An 18,101-nucleotide genomic window follows, 5' to 3' on the forward strand; every position below is an offset into this window, starting at 1 on the left:
ATGTCATCGTACTATCAAATTTGTCATGCTTGGAAGCTTATTTTAGGCCATATAGTGATTTAATAAGACGAAAAACTCTCTTTTCCTGTCCTTTTACCACATATCCCTCTAGCTATTGCATATAAATCTTCTCATCCAGTTCTCCGTTTAGGAAAGCGGCCTTTACATCCATTTTGTGCAATAGGAGTTTATATGATGCAGCTAATGTGATGAGCTCATGGCTCCCTCGGATACACATAGTGAATTCATTCCTTCTTATTCATATTTTCTTTGTAGAGAATAAAATACTACGAAGTTTTGTGTTATTTTGTCATTTAGGAACATGGAAGAAGCACCAAAACCTTATCTGGACGTCACCCCTTGAAGGCCAAGTCTACTCGGACTCGAGACTGAGCTTTAGTCGTGGCCGTGGTCGAAGTCGTTGTGATCGAATCGCAGGACAACATGTCAGTAAAACAGATATAACTCTCTCATACGAAATCCGTTTTAGGCAATCTTGGATATTTTGGAAAGCTTACGACGAGCCCTATCTAATGGATATAAGCTCGATTAGATATTCGTTATAGTTTAATCAGAGTCAAAAAAATAAGGTGTTGCGCCACTGTTTTGGATCTAATTGTGTCTTGTAATCGTGTCCAAGTCGGAGTCCAGGTTGTGTATGCCTCTTTCCATGGCTAGGCTTGAGTTTTACTTAAATTATTCTATTTATACAGTTTCGCCGTTTGTTCGGTTTGTAGAACCTCAATTCGAGTACTTCATTGGTAATTAACAATATTCAGATTGCATCTATCTGTTTTTGCTTGTGTTCTCGATTCGTTTGTAGGAAAATCCTTCTTGATGAGGTCAACCGCGTCTTGGCACGGTTGATAACTACGAAGTAGTGGTGTAGTGGTTGCGATAGTTCTTGATTTGTTCTACTTAGAACCTTTAGATCATCAACATTGAAACTCCACCAAATCGACTTATTGTATTACCTTCGGAAGATCGAGCAAACCCACATAAGGCTTTATTTACACAAAAACCAACATATATCATCGTACTATCAAATTTGTCGTGCCACTGCTTGGGAGCTTATTTTAGGCCATATAGTGATTTAATAAGACGACAAACTCTCTTTTCCTATCCTTTTACCACAAATCCCTCTAGCTGTTGCATATAAATCTCCTCATCCAGTTCTCCGTTTAGGAAAGTGGTCTTTACATCCATTTTGTGTAATAAGAGTTTATATGATGCAGCTAATGTGATGAGTCCATGTCTCCCTCGGATACACACATAGGGAATTCATTCCTTATTATTCATATTTTCTTCGTAGAGAATAAAATACTACTAAATTTTGTGTTGTTTTGTCGTTTAGGAACATGGAAGAAGCACCAAAACCTTATCTGGATGTCACCCCTCGAAGGTTAAGTCTACTCTCGAAACTGAGCTTTAGTCGTGGCCGTGGTCGAAGTCGTTGTGATCGAATCGCAGGACAATATGTCAGTAAAACAGATATAACTCTCTCATACGAAATCCGTTTTAGGAAATCTTAGATATTCTAGAAAGCTTATGATGAGCCCTATCTAATGGATATAAGCTTGATTAAATATTCGTTATAGTTTAATCAGAGTCAAAAAATAAGGTGTTGCGCCACTGTTTTGAACCTAGTTGGATCTTGTAATTGTGTCCGGGTCAAAGTCCAGGTTACGTATGCCTCTTTCCATGGCTGCACAACCGTAGGTCGACCTCCTCACACTCTCCTATATAAACACAGTAGCCATCATAGTTTAGGCTTGAGTTTTGCTTAAATTATTCTATTTATACAGTTTCGCCGCTTGTTCGGTTTGTAGAACCTCAATTCGAGTACTTCATTGGTAATTAGAAATATTCAAATTGCATCTACCTGTTCTTACTTGTGTTCTTGATTCACATGTAGGAAAAGACTTCTTGACGAGGTCAACCGCGTCTTGGCACGATTGATAACTATAGAGTAGTGGTGTAGTAGTTGCGAGGGTTCTTCATCTGTTTTGTTCGGAGCTTTTGGATCATCAATATCAAAACTCCACCAATCGACTTATCATATTACCTTTCGGAAGATCGGGCAAACACGCATTAAGTGGTATCAGAGCCTCGGTTGCCCATCAGTTATCCATTACCTAGAGTCCAGAAAATTGTCAAAAAAATATTTAGATCTTAGTTTTTCCGCTGTCCAAACCACTTTATGCCTTCGCAATTTTGTTTTTAGTATTCACGTTTTTGGGTTTGAGTCCATCGTCGGTGTCTTTGTTATTGGTCGAGTCATCGTGATCTAGTTTGTATTGCCGAGTCTTGCTGTTTATTCGTCGTGTATCTCAGTCTTCCCTTGGTTGCTATAACCAAGATTATCTCTAATCGAGTTGACCATCATGTCATGTTCAACCACTAGTCACTTTAACCATCTACTTGAGTTCGACCACTAGTCAAGTCGACCATCACGTCGTGTACGATCACTAGTCGCTTCAACCAGCTACTCGAGCTCGACCACTAGTCGAGTCGACCATCAACTCATGTTCGACCACTAGTCGCTTTAACCATCTACTCAAGTTCGACCACTAGTCGAGTTGACCATCAGTCGTGTTTGACCACTAGTCGCTTTAACCATCTACTCAAGTTCGACCACTAGTCGAGTCGACCATCAAGTCTGAAAGGATCGAATAGCCCAAGAGGGGGGGGGTGAATTGGGATATTAATTTTTTTTTAATTAACTACTGCTTGACCAAATAAAACTTATAAGAAACGCAAGTAAGGAATTTTAACTAGCACAAGATAGCTAACCACGCAAGAATTAACTAAGAAAGACAATTCCTAAGAAGAACTTGCAATAATAACAAAGCTCAAAATAAGATGCAAGAAAGTAAAGAGTTGGAGAAGACAACACCGATTTTTTTCCCGAGGTTTCGAGAAGTTGGCACTTCCCCCTAGTCCTCGTTGGAGCATCCACCAAGGATGTCGCTCCCCCTTGAGTCACCAAGGCTCAAGTGCTCCCTCTTGATTACCCCTTCTCCATCTCCGGATTGGCGGGTATCAAACCAAGTACATCCTCTTTTTCCGGGGCTCCCACAATTGCTCCAAGAGCTCACCGAGAAATCCTCCGATCACCAAGACCGTCTAGGTGTTGCCAACCACCAAGAGTAACAAGCCTCAAGCTTCACTTGACAAAGACCAAGCTTAGACAACAGCTAGATGCACACTTGTTACTCTCCAAGCACTCAAAGAAGTCCTTAATCCTCAACTAAGAACTTAAAATGGACACAAGTGCTCCCTCTCTTGCCTCTAAATGACACACCAAGTGTATGAGCTGCTACAGGGTCGCAAGAGCAACTGTTGAAACCAACTGAGTGGGTATTTATAGCCTAGAGATCAAAAATTAGCCGTTGGCTAACCACTCTCATTTTACTGTAATCACCGGATAATCCGCTGGCTATATACTTAAGATCACCGGATAGTCCGGTGGGTTCAAACCCAGAGCCAGCTGTCACTAGCCGTTGCATGGCAACATTTGTCCGGTGATAAACTCCGGTGAACAACAGTCAACACCGGATAATCCGGTGAGTACAACTCACCCGACCCTTCGAATTTCAGAACCTTCTGCAAGAAATACTCCGGTGATATTTTTGCTAGCACCGGATAATCCGGTGAGTTCAATTTGTCTGAGTTTCTTCACAACATTTCTCCGGTGGTCTGCCAGCTAAGTCACCGGATAATCCTGTGAACGTAATTTTCCACTGTGGCCCGAAGCAATGCTCTCTGCAAGAAATAGTCCGGTGTTCATATTATGCATTCACCGGATAATCCGGTGGGTACAAAATTGTTTTTTCTCCAAAAATTTTCTCTGCTGGAAAAGCTCCGGTGGTCACCGGACTTTCATCACCGGATATTCCGGTGTAACACTTCTGAAATTTTTCATATAATTCGGATGCCTCAATTAGTGTTTATCCGGTGAGTATTAGACATCCATCAGAGGATAATCCGGTGAATAAATGTTTTGTGAGCTTGTCCAATTCAACTCTCTTTGAGCTCTAATTCCTTGACAGCTTCACCATGGACTTGTATGCTCTACCTAGTGCTAGAATTTAACAAGTGTGCATCATCTACGTCTAGACTCACTAAGTCAAGCTACTACTTTTAGCCCCCCTTTATAGTACGGTCAAAAGACAAAAAGAAAAGGAGACCTATACTACTCTAAGTATCCTCCATCTCCTTTGTGACACTTAGAACTAGAAGATCCTTAGTCTTAAAGCATATGTCCTTTGATTGTCCATATAAGCACTTTAGGGACCAAGATTAACCAAATGTCATTGTATACTGAATTTTTGATTCCCTTCAAAACAAATTGTTAGTCACAGTAATATGGTTGTCATTAATCACCGAAACACTTACCACTTACCTAGGGGTCTAGATGCTACAATCTCCCCCTTTTTGGTGATTGATGACAACACAAATAACAATAGAGATATGAATTTTAAGAGCAACCTATCATACTAGGCAAAAGAATGTATAAAGCAATAAAAGCGAGATAAAGCCTAGCGCTACAAAACTATCATGCTAGAATAGGTAGGAATTATGCGAGCATGAAAATAAACACAATGTGATGACAGGCGAAACACATCCATATACAGAGCCAGATAGCCTGTCATAACATCAAAATCAATCCATAAGATCCAACATTTCAAAACTAGCTACCCAAAAATCTAACCTCCCCCTGAATCAAAATCTCACTAGACCCACCAGCTACTTTCTCTACCAACTCCCCCTATTACTAGACTCTCCCCCTTTGACATCTAAGCACCAAAAAGAGAAAACTAGGACATGACTAAGCAGCCGGAGCTGGAGAAGATGGAGGACCCGATGCTGTCGAAGAAGGTGCCACGACGAACTGAGAACCGTCGGCCTCGGAGTCGGAGCTGGACGAACTGTGACCCGCAGCTGCTGTCGCCTCAACGATCTGATCCTGCACTGACTGAAGAGTAGCATCTGGAGCGTCAAGTGCTGGCTCAGCGACTGAAGAAGGCACAACTGACAGCTGAGGGACATGAGGAGAGATGACTGGCTGCTGCTGCTCGGGGACTGTCGGCTGTGGAGTGTCCTCGAAGCTCAGAGGGCCAGTGGGTATAGGAGAAGTCAACGATGGTAACACTTGCCTCTGAGACATCCCAGCAGGCAGAGAGTACACTCCGGAGGCCAAGAGAGCTGACAGAGGGAAATCGGACCCTGGAGTACGCAAGAGTGCACTGACACTGCCTGGGAGATGACTCGGGGCAGGAGCCGAAGCAGGTGCTGGAGCTGGCAACTGAAGGCCCTGTGCCTGGAAAAGAACGGAGAACAATCTGGCGTTGTTCTCACGGTCTTCCTGAAGTGCTGCAAACATGGCCTGCTGCTGCTGCTGTAGTGACTGCATCAGTGCAAACTGCTGCTCCTCTCGGCGGCGAGCATCCTCTGCCTGAGCTGCCTGCTGCTGCTGCATCTGCCGAAGGATAAGAGTGATCTCCGAAGGCACTGCAGCAGAGGGCTCGGTGGTAGCTGTCTCAGTATCTGAGGAAGGAACTGAAGTCTGAGGCGCACCCTGAGTAGATCCACCAGCCTCAGCATCATGACGTCTCGGGAGTGGTGGAATGAACTCGATATCCTCCGAGTCACTATCGTCGTCATCCAAGTCTATGAAGGCATGAGGTAGCTCTGCCTCGGCCTCTGCAAGGGCCTGGTCCTCAGCGGCAACTCTGTCTCGCTCCTCTGCTGGGATTTGCCGCTGAGCCTGCGCCATAGCACGCTATCCGCGACGTCTGTCCGTCGGAGCGCTAGGAATATAGTCCGGGAATCGCTTCGGGGATCGCTGGTAGACGCCAAGATGCTCTGGATAATGAATCGAGCGAGCCAACAAATATGAGATGAAATGCGCGAATGGCTGCTGTCTGCCCAGACCCTCTGCTATGTTATCCTCAATCTCACACAAGATGAGATCTAAAATGTCGAACTGCTGATGAGTGAGGATAGATAAGAGCAACCACTGCTGGATACTGGTGATAGCCTCTGCGTTCCCGATCCTAGGCAACAGGCTGCGTCTGAGTGCAAAGTGAACTGCCCTCGCCTCCGGAGTCAGCATCTCTGGCAGTCTCAGTGAACCTGGAGGAAAGGGTGACCTGAACAACAGACGGATCTCGTCATCCGTTGGGAAAACGCCACCGGTCAGAGGACGACGAGGAGGATGAGCGTTCGGATGAACGACCTCATGCAAGAATCTGGTACTCTCCTGAAGCCTCAGAGCCTCGAGCATATCTGCCCGGTACAATTTGTAGACCTCTCCCTGAAACATGAACTGAATGAACGACCTGTCGGGAGCGATCCATACTGTCGCATAGAATACTCTGACCCAATCCCCAACATATCTGTCCACCTGAGTGAGGAGAGCGGTGAGACCGGGGAATGCATCAAAGTGTCGTCTCACATCTGCTCCCCCTGCAGCTGACTGCAAGTACTCCCATCTCAGCGTCCTGTGCTGGCTTAACTGAACGCTCTTCCTGCCAAATGAGCGATAGAAGCTCTCCTGTACCACTGTCCAGAACCGGGGATCAATCCCCTCCTCTCTGACCTCAGGGAACCACTCCTCGACTGGTACGAATCTCAGCCTCTTGATCCTCGGACCCTTGCAGGACGTGAGATCAAGCAAACGGACCTCTCCCTGAGCTGGAGGCTGCTGCTCAGACTGCTCGGACTGCTGCTGCTGTTCAGACTGCTCGGACTGCTCGGACTGCTGCTGCTGTGTCTCTACTGCCTCTAGCTCCTGGCGAACCCTCTTCCGGCCCCCTGACCGGCTGGAAGGCGTCGAACCTGACCTCCCGGAAGCACGAGTGCAGGTGGAACGACGTGTAGGAGGGGTGGTCTCATCTCTGATCACAAAACCCTCCTGCCTGTTGTAGGCATCAACAGCAGCAAGCGCTCTGTCCCATTCCTTCTGAGTCTTTGACTTCTTCTGCTTCGGCTGCTCAATTGCCTTGCCCTTGCCCTTGTCACTGCGATTATGACCCATCTGACAGATGCAACGTGAAATAGAGATGAGTGATCATATTGGGTTTAAGATTTCGAATGAAATTAACCCTAAACGGAACCCTAAGCATGGATGGATATGAATTGAGACAATCATGCTATGGATATAGGCAAGAGACAATAGATATTGATCAATTGCATAGAGTAAGACTTGAATTTGGGCAAATTAATCAAAATAGGCATGAATTTGAAGCAAATGTGAACGATTTTGCTTGAATTTGAGTGAAATGAGCGATATATGGTACAAACAGAGGAACATGCCCTAGTAGGTGATTAAAAGGTGGAGATGAAGCTAATTTCTTGATTTGATCATGGCAAGAGGCAAGATTTGACAAAATTCATCTAATTTGACATGAATTTGAGGCAAATTTGTATTAAAGTCAACGGATTTAACAAGGAAGACGCATAATTGATGAACATGCTCTCAATTTATGTCAATTGAAACTGAATGATCACAAATTTGAGAGAAATTGACTCAAATTTACATGAATTTGAATGAAATTTGCATGGATTGTCTTGAATAATCAAGAATTTGGCCAAATTATGCGCAATTTTGACTATCATGTACTCAATTCATGTCTAAAAGATGGAATAGCAACAAATTGGATCAAATTTGCTTTGATTTTTGAAGAAATTTCATGAATTTTGGCACACAATTGTATGAATTTGATCTAGGGCTTCATCAATTTGAGTACACCGGCCACAAATGTGCTCACCACGATGAAGGAGAGAGAGAGGAGGTGGCGGTGATGTGGTCACGATAGCCGACGGCGCAGGAGGGGCGGCGGCGGTGAGTGGGGCACGGCGGAGGCGGCTCTGCGCGCGGGAGCTCGGGGCAACGACGGGCGACGAGCCGGCGCTGGCAACCCGGTGGCGCCGGTGGACGGCGCGACTCCGGCGGCGGCGCTAGGGAGCTGGGAGGCGGTGAGTCGGCGAGGTGGCGAGAGGACGTCCGAGCGGCGGAGAAAAAACGAGAGAGCCGGCCGACCGGGAAGACATATATGACAGGTGGGTCCCGCAGTTTTTTGAAAGCACCGGATAATCCGGTGGAGGAAACAGAGAGCACCGGATAGACCACCGGACTAATTCTTGCAGAACCAAATTTCAGAGACCGAAATCTTCTGTTCACAGGATGTTCCGCTGAGCTTATATTTAGCACCGGATGACATCACCGGATATTCCGCTGATCACCAGGAAAAGACAGCGGACTAATTTTTGCAGAACTAAATTTTTCAAGGCCGAAACCTATTATACTCACCGGACTTTCCGCTGATCACAACATAACATCACCGGACTTATGTTAAGATTTTGATGTTCACTGAACTGATGAGCACCGGAATGTCCGCTGATAACTAACTGATCACCGGACCATTGCCATGGTTGAACTGATCTGAGACAGAGATCACAGGATATTCCGCTGGTAAAATGAAAGGAGCGCCGGACTATCCGGTGATATGAGAAAAACCAGGCTGAACTAATTTCTCTCACTGAGTCCAAGTTTCAAATAACCACTCAACATAAACACATATTTGGACCAGTTTGAGTGAATCCCTTACCCTCTCAAACTCTCATTTACAAATATTTGCCAAAAAGGCTCTAACATATATAATTTTTGAAATAATCAAATAAGAGCCAAAGAAGATGGTAGAAAACACCAAGGAAATATTTGAGCCATATTTCCTATGAACTTAAAGATGAAGGCTTTAAATTCGCTAGGACATGACTCAATAGGCATTAAGCACTTATATCTTTCTAATCACACTTTTAGAAGTGTACGTTCACATTGAGAGCGAACTATAATTTCAAAGAGTGATATTCTCCTTTGTGATCTCTCTACCACCAATGCTTAAGCAATGTAAGACATATGCATGAAAGTAGACATGAGTGCATATTATATGACATGTGAATGCGAAGCGTAAGATTAATCTATCTTGTCATATTACTTCCCTTCTCAAGGTTCTTCATGGTGAACCCAACAACATGCCTTGAGAAGAACTAGTGACCCACCATTTCAAGCAAAACCCATGTCCACCATTACCTTGAGAAGGTTAGACAAGGTCCTATTATGAATGCATCTATATGACAAGGTATCAAATGACATTAGAAGCATCGATCACATTTAGTTCATTTCGTAATCTACTAAAAGTGGCTTCATCTAGAGGTTTAGTGAAGATATCCGCCAGTTGATCTTCCGATCGAACACTACTAAGAGAGATATCATTGTTTGCCACATGGTCTCTTAGAAAGTGATGACGGATATCAATGTGCTTTGTGCGGGAGTGTTGAACGGGATTGTTAGCAATTTTTACGGCACTCTCATTATCACAAAGGAGTGGAACCTTCTCTAGACGAACACCAAAGTCTAACAAGGTTTGCTTCATATAGAGGATTTGAGCACAACATGCTCCGGCGGCAATGTATTCTGCTTCAGCTGTAGACAAGGCTACTGAATTTTGCTTCTTAGAACTCCAAGAGACTAGGGATCGCCCTAGCAAGTGGCACCCACCCGAAGTACTCTTGCGATCCACACGGCATCCGGCAAAGTCCGAATCCGAGTATCCAAGCAGTACGAAACTAGCGCCTTTTGGGTACCACAAGCCTATGCTAGGTGTATGCTTTAGGTATCTAAGGATTCTTTTTACCGCACCAAGATGAGATTCCTTAGGATTAGCTTGAAAACGAGCGCACATGCATACACTAAACATTATGTCGGGCCTAGATGCGGTAAGGTAAAGGAGTGACCCAATCATCGAACGGTAGAGTTTTTGGTCAATCGATTTACCCGTTTCATCCAAGTCGAGATGTCCATTTGTAGGCATGGGGGTCTTGATTGGCTTGCACTCTTCCATCTTAAACTTCTTGAGGATATCTCTCGTGTACTTCTCTTGATGGATGAATGTCCCTTCCTTTAATTGCTTGATTTGGAATCCAAGAAAGTAATTTAGCTCACCAATTATTGACATCTCGAACTCCTTAGACATCATATCACCAAATTCCTTGCAAAACTCTTTGTTAGTTGAACCAAATATTATATCATCAATATAAACTTGACACAAGAAAAGCTCATTGTCGATGATCTTTGTGAACAATGTGGTGTCCACCCTCCCGATCTTGAATCCTTGGTTGATGAGGAAGTCACGTAGGCGTTCATACCAAGCTCGTGGGGCTTGCTTGAGACCATAAAGTGCCTTGACCAACCTATAAACATGATTAGGATATCTAGGATCTTTGAAACCGGGGGGGTTGTTCAACATATACGAGTTCATTAATAAGGCCATTTAAGAATGCACTTTTCACGTCCATTTGATAGAGTTTTATGTTATGATGTGAAGCAAATGCTAGAAGGATACGGATGGCCTCAAGCCTTGCCACGGGGGCAAATGTTTCGCCAAAATCCAAACCTTCAACTTGTGCAAAGCCTTGTGCGACAAGTCTTGCCTTGTTGCGTACCACCACACCATGTTCATCTTGCTTGTTGCGAAAGACCCACTTTGTTCCAATTATGTTCTTGTCTTGAGGCCTTTCCTCAAGTATCCATACCTCATTTCGAGTAAAGTTGTTGAGTTCTTCTTGCATTGCCATCACCCAATCAGGATCAGTGAGAGCCTCATCTACACGTGTGGGTTCTGAATAAGAGACAAACGAGTAATGTTCACAAAATGAAGCACACTGACGAGAGCGAGTTTGTACTCCCCTAGATGGACTTCCAATGATCAAGTCAATCGGGTGATCCTTGGAAATATGTGTATGCTTCACTTGTGGTTGTTGAGGTGTATTTTGTGGTGATCCAACATCTTGAGCTTGAGCTTGAGCTTCCTCTTGAGAGATATGGACATCATGTGATGGAAGTGGTTGATCATCTTTGTCTTCATCTTTATCAACTTGTGGTGCCATTGAGGTGTGTGGTATTGAAGTAGAGGGTACATCTTCATCGTCCTCCTTAGGCTTGATATCCCCAATTGCCATATTCTTCATTGCATCTCTCAAAGGTTCATCACCTACATCATCACAAGAAATATCCTCTCCTTGGGAGCCATTAGATTCATCAAACTCCACATCACAAGTTTCTTCAACAAAGCCGGTGGCATTGTTGAATACTCGATATGCTTTGGAGTTTGATGCATAGCCAACAAGAAAACCAATCTCACAACGTTTTTCAAACTTGCCTAGGCGTTTCTTTTTCTTGTAGATAAAACACTTACACCCGAACACCCGGAAGTAGGAGACATTGGGTTTTCTCCCAATAAGAAGCTCGTATGGCGTCTTTTTCAATAGTCGATGGAGGTAGACTCGGTTAGAAGCAGGCATGCCGTATTGATTGCTTCCGCCCAAAACTTCTCCGGAGTACCATACTCATCTAACATTGCTCTTGCAAGTGTAATCAAGGTCTTGTTCTTCCTCTCTACTACGCCATTTTGCTGAGGTGTGTAGGTTGATGAAAACTCATGTTTGATGCCTCTTTCTTCACAAAAATCTTCAATTTGAGTGTTCTTGAACTCCGTCCCATTGTCACTCCGGATCTTCACAAGTATGGACTCAAACTCATTTTGAGCCCTTTTTGCGAACTTCTTGAAGATTTCAACGGTCTTTCCTTTGTCATCTAAAAAGAAAGTTCAAGTATATCTTGTATAATCATCAACAATGACAAGATAATATAAATTACCACCAAGACTTTTGTAGGTAGTTGGTCCGAAGAGGTCCATGTGTAAAAGTTCCAAGGGTCTTGACGTAGACATCATGGACTTGTATGGATGAGGACTTGCCACTTGTTTTCCGGCTTGACACGCACTACACAACCTGTCCTTCTCGAAAACCACATCCTTCACACCAACCACCTTCCCATTTTTGAATACCTGCTTGAGTTGGCTCATCCCAATGTGTGCAAGCCGACGATGCCAAAGCCAACCCATAGATGTCTTGGTGAAGAGACATGTAGTCAAGCTAGCATCATTAGAGGAAAAATCCACAAGATAGATATGCCCATGTCTAAATCCTTTGAATATTAGGTCATTAAGAGAACCTGGCTCTGATACCAATTGAAAGGATCGAATAGCCCAAGAGGGGGGGGGGGTAAATTGGGATATTAATTTTTTTTTAATTAACTACTGCTTGACCAAATAAAACTTATAAGAAACGCAAGTAAGAAATTTTAACTAGCACAAGATAGCTAACCACGCAAGAATTAACTAAGAAAGACAATTCCTAAGAAGAACTTGCAATAATAACAAAGCTCAAAATAAGATGCAAGAAAGTAAAGAGTTGGAGAAGACAACACCGATTTTTTTCCCGAGGTTTCGAGAAGTTGGCACTTCCCCCTAGTCCTCGTTGGAGCATCCACCAAGGATGTCGCTCCCCCTTGAGTCACCAAGGCTCAAGTGCTCCCTCTTGATTACCCCTTCTCCATCTCCGGATTGGCGGGTATCAAACCAAGTACATCCTCTTTTTCCGGGGCTCCCACAATTGCTCCAAGAGCTCACCGAGAAATCCTCCGATCACCAAGACCGTCTAGGTGTTGCCAACCACCAAGAGTAACAAGCCTCAAGCTTCACTTGACAAAGACCAAGCCTAGACAACAGCTAGATGCACACTTGTTACTCTCCAAGCACTCAAAGAAGTCCTTAATCCTCAACTAAGAACTTAAAATGGACACAAGTGCTCCCTCTCTTGCCTCTAAATGACACACCAAGTATATGAGCTGCTACAGGGTCGCAAGAGCAACTGTTGAAACCAACTGAGTGGGTATTTATAGCCTAGAGATCAAAAATTAGCCGTTGGCTAACCACTCTCATTTTACTGTAATCACCGGATAATCCACTGGCTATATCCTTAAGATCACCGGATAGTCCGGTGGGTTCAAACCCAGAGCCAGCTGTCACTAGCCGTTGCATGGCAACATTTGTCCGGTGATAAACTCCGGTGAACAACAGTCAACACCGGATAATCCGGTGAGTACAACTCACCCGACCCTTCGAATTTCAGAACCTTCTACAAGAAATACTCCGGTGATATTTTTGCTAGCACCGGATAATCCGGTGAGTTCAATTTGTCTGAGTTTCTTCACAACATTTCTCCGGTGGTCTGCCAGCTAAGTCACCGGATAATCCTGTGAACGTAATTTTCCACTGTGGCCCGAAGCAATGCTCTCTGCAAGAAATAGTCCGGTGTTCATATTATGCATTCACCGGATAATCCGGTGGGTACAAAATTGTTTTTTCTCCGAAAATTTTCTCTGCTGGAAAATCTCCGGTGGTCACCGGACTTTCATCACCGGATATTCCGGTGTAACACTTCTGAAATTTTTCATATAATTCTGATGCCTCAATTAGTGTTTATCCGGTGAGTATTAGACATCCATCAGAGGATAATCCGGTGAATAAATGTTTTGTGAGCTTGTCCAATTCAACTCTCTTTGAGCTCTAATTCCTTGACAGCTTCACCATGGACTTGTATGCTCTACCTAGTGCTAGAATTTAACAAGTGTGCATCATCTACGTCTAGACTCACTAAGTCAAGCTACTACTTTTAGCCCCCCTTTATAGTACGGTCAAAAGACAAAAAGAAAAGGAGACCTATACTACTCTAAGTATCCTCCATCTCCTTTGTGACACTTAGAACTAGAAGATCCTTAGTCTTAAAGCATATGTCCTTTGATTGTCCATATAAGCACTTTAGGGACCAAGATTAACCAAATGTCATTGTATACTGAATTTTTGATTCCCTTCAAAACAAATTGTTAGTCACAGTAATATGGTTGTCATTAATCACCGAAACACTTACCACTTACCTAGGGGCCTAGATGCTACAAAGTCGTGTTCGACCACGAGTCACTTCAACCATCTACTTGGGTTCAATCACTAGTCGTTCCGACCACCCACTCGGGGTCCGACCAGACACTCCGATCACCCACTCGGGGTCCTGACCAGGCACTCCGACCACCCACTCGAGGTCCGACCAGTCACTCTGACCACTCACTCGGGGTCCCGACTAGTCATTCCGACCACCCACCCGGGGTCCGATCAGGCACTCTGACCACCCACTCGGGGTCCCGACCAATCACTCCAACCACCCACTCGGGGTCCCGACCAATCACTCCAACCACCTAGCCAGATCGCCCATCTTCTCGGATCCGATCACCATAGCCCAAACAGAGGTAGCTAAAATTCAGAGAGAGTATCTGTCGGTGTATCAGGAACCGGGGGTCCCTAAGTCCTGAGGCCCGACCAGCCATCCGCCACATAGCGCCATCCCACGAGGTCCCTCCTAAAGGATGAGAAAAGTTCAAGTCCCGGGAGAAGATGCTCGGGGCCACAGTCACTGGTCCCCGAGCACCCCAGTTCCCCGATGATCCACAGAGTCTAAGTACCAGGAAGAAAGTGCTCGGGGAGGTGCCCGATCATCCGGCCCGGGGAAATGCGTGGGGCTATTAATTGCACGGGTGCCGTCCCGTATCATCCGACTTGTCTCGGGATAACATCGCGAGGATCAAGGCCTTACGTCTGCCGCCCTGCGGTGGCAGAGGAACAAGACAGGGCGGGCACGCCGGGTTAACTGCGGCTGCCCGGTGGGCCCTCTCCACGGCGCCCGTTGCCAGGGCGTTTATGGTGACAGGTGACCGGGCGTGCAGCGTTTTTTCCACCCCCGGTCACTTCACCCAGAAGAAATGATGACGCCTTTCCCAGTCATGGTGTCTTGGAACTTGTGCCCCCCTCCTTCCCGTTCGGGACATGTCTCGGTCGGCAAGTACTTAAAAGAGCCGGCAACACAGAAGAGAAGGGACGGACAATCGAACAAGAGATCGCAAGCACCCAAGCATCAAGAACCAAACCATAGACGAACACAAGGCACAAGGGACAGTCCCTGCTGAAGAACAAGGAGCCTCAAGCTCTTAGTTAGGCCAATATTCTTGTAACCAGCAACACCCTTGAGGGACTTCCTCAGGACAGTTATTGCATCCATACAGGAGTAGGGTATTACGCCCCCGTGCGGCCCGAATCTGTCTAAATTCCGGTGCATTTACTTCTTTTTGCACTAAGTCATCCTCCCCCACCACCGACCGTTGCATTTACTCTCATTCATTTCTCCGACGAACTTATTCAGGATCATCCCCCCGACCGAATCTCTAAACAGAGGTCTCTCGGGATCCCTGCGACAAGAGTTAATCCTCCGACAGCTGGCGCGCCAGGTAGGGGGAACATCCCTGAATCTGTTTGTTTGTTTTCTTCCACAGAAAAAATGGCCGGTGGACACCGCCTCCAACGTTCCGGCTCCAGTTCCCGCGAGGAAATGCAGCCCCTCGCACAGGAGGCCCTAGCCGCTGCTGCGACCTAGCAGCAGCCGCGATCTGCACGTGCGGCTTTCCCCTCCCAAGGGGACCAACGCGTTGGGCCCACCAGGGTCGCCACCGCCGCCGCTGGTGCACCTTCCGACCCCCAGCTGGTGGTCGAAACTCCGGCCGCCAGGTCCGCCTTTGGACAGCGCCAGGTGCCTCTCCGGCGTAGGCTTGCTTTCAGCGAGTTCGGCCCCGGGAGCGCGCTGCTTGCGGCGCACGCTCTCCTCAGGCATCCGCCTGTTCAGGCGACGCCGGAAACCCCAGAGGTCCGCTGGATCCAAGTAATCGCTGCCCTGGTCGGCACAGCTCGCCGCCAGGTGCTGGCCGAGAGTTCTCGCGCCACCACCCAGCGTGGCGCCACCAGAACCGGCCCATCAACGGGCAACGCTCTCACAGGCCGGGGGGCCTCCAGGCGGAGCGCCACCCCCCTGGCCGCGTCCGAAGCCCAGGACCTCCGCTTGCGTCTCAACGAGCGGAGGGGCCACGAAGATGCACGCGTCACTCTTGAGCGCCAGCGGGAGACCCGGTAAGAGGCCGAGGCTGAGGACCAGGCTTCATCTTTCCTGACCCACGATCGCCAGGATTCCCCGGCTCGCCGGCGTTCACCGCCAAGGAGCGCCACCCGTGCCACGGGTTACGGCACCGGCTGCCGTGACTTCTCTAGTGAGCTTTGACGGGTCAAATGGCCCTCCAAGTTCCGCCATGAGCTACCGGAGAAGTACGACGGGTCCATCGACCCCGTTGAGTTCCTCCAAATATACACTACGGCCGTCTAGGCAGCCGGTGGCAGTGAAAAGGTGATGGCAAATTATTTCCATGTTGCCTTGAGGGGCTCCGCCCGTTCTTTGCTCATGAACTTACCCCCAGGATCTATTAGCTCCTGGGATGACCTCTGCCACCAGTTTGTGGCTAATTTTCAAGGCACGTTCACGCGCCCCGGCTTGGAGTGCGACCTCCATGCCGTCAAGCAGCAGGAGGGGGAGACGCTGCGGCGCTTCATTCAGCGCTTCAACCAGATCCGCAACACCATCCCGCAGATAGCCCCCCATGCTGTCATCGTCACCTTCCGGCAGGGCGTCCGCGACGAGCGGATGCTCGAGAAGCTAGGTACACATGAAATCAAAACCACTGCGGAACTCTTCGCACTGGCCGACAAGTGCGCCAAGGCGACGGAGGCCCGGGTGTGGCATGCTCCGCGCCCCGCCGTTGACCAACCGAGTTCTTCCTGCTCCGACAGGCGGGAAAAGAAAAAGAGAAGAAAGCGCGAAGCCGCTCCTGTCGGACGCTCCGATCACGTTCAGTATAGCCGATCACCCCTGCAGTACTACAGGCGTGGGGCGACTACCTTTGGTAGTGTCCCCCACCATCTGCAATGTCAAGGTCGGCAGAGTGCTGATCGATGGGGGCGCAGGCCTCAACCTCCTCTCCAAGGAGGCCTTTGAGAAGCTGCAGGTGCCCTCCAGGCGCCTAAAGCCATCGCTTGCATTCTGTGGAGTGACACCCGGGCACTCCCTGCCCCTCGGGCAGGTCGAGCTACCCGTAACCTTCGGGAGTCGGGACAACTTCCGCACGAAAAATGTCCTCTTCGACGTCGTGGAGCTCCCCCTCCCCTACAACGCCATCCTCGGGCGTCCGACGCTCGCCAAATTCATGGTGGCTGCGCACTATGCATATCTCACGGTCAAGATGTCGGGCCCAGCAGGCCCCATCTCCGTGACTGCCGACTCAGGCGGCGCCGTTTCCTGCGCCGAGCAATTATACATGGCTTTGGTCTCAGCCCAGACCGAGGTCGAAGGCTACCCAGGGGGCCCGGGACCCTCTTCATCCAAACCCCGACTCGCCGCCGACGCCTCTGTTCTTACGAAGGAGGTCGTGGTGGGCGAAGGCGCCTCCCAGGTCGTCCGCATCGGTGGCGACCTGGACGGCAAATAGGAAAGCGCGCTCGTCACCTTCCTCCGGGCTAACGCAGACGTGTTTGCATGGCAACCGTCCGACATGCCCGGGATCCCTAGGGAGGTGATTGAGCATCACTTGGCTGTGCGCCCGGACGCACGCCCGGTGAAGCAGAAGGTCCGGCGGCAGGCGCCTGAGCGCCAGGAGTTTATCTGGGAGCAGGTCAGCAAGCTCCTTGACGCCGGATTTATCCGAGAAGTCCTCCACCCCGAGTGGCTGGCGAATCCAGTTATCATCACAAAGGCCAACGGCAAGCTCCACATATGCGTGGACTACACCGACCTAAATAAGGCTTACCCTAAAGATCCCTTTCCCTTGCCCCGTATAGATCAGATTGTAGATGCAACCACGAGATGTGATCTTTTGTGTTTTTTAGATGCAAACTCTGGATATCACCAGATTTGCATGGCCGTAGAGGATGAAGAAAAAACTGCTTTTACCACCCCGGTTGGGACTTATTGTTATATGTCAATGCCTTTTGGTTTGCACAATACTGGGTCTTCTTTCCAGCACGCCATTCGCATCACCCTTGATTCGCAGGTTGGCCGCAACGTCGAGGCCTACATCGACGATCTCGTGGTCAAGTCCCGAGACCGCGCCACCCTGCTCGACGACCTTGCCGAGACTTTCAACAGTCTCCGCACTACCCGCCTGAAGCTCAACCCCGAGAAGTCTGTCTTCGGGGTACCCGCGGGCAAGCTCCTCGGTTTCTTGGTTTCCAGCCGAGGAATCGAGGCCAATCCAGAGAAGATCTGGGCCA

The sequence above is a fragment of the Phragmites australis genome, chromosome 19 (assembly GCF_958298935.1).
Source record: "Phragmites australis chromosome 19, lpPhrAust1.1, whole genome shotgun sequence".
NCBI classification, from domain to species: domain Eukaryota; kingdom Viridiplantae; phylum Streptophyta; class Magnoliopsida; order Poales; family Poaceae; genus Phragmites; species Phragmites australis.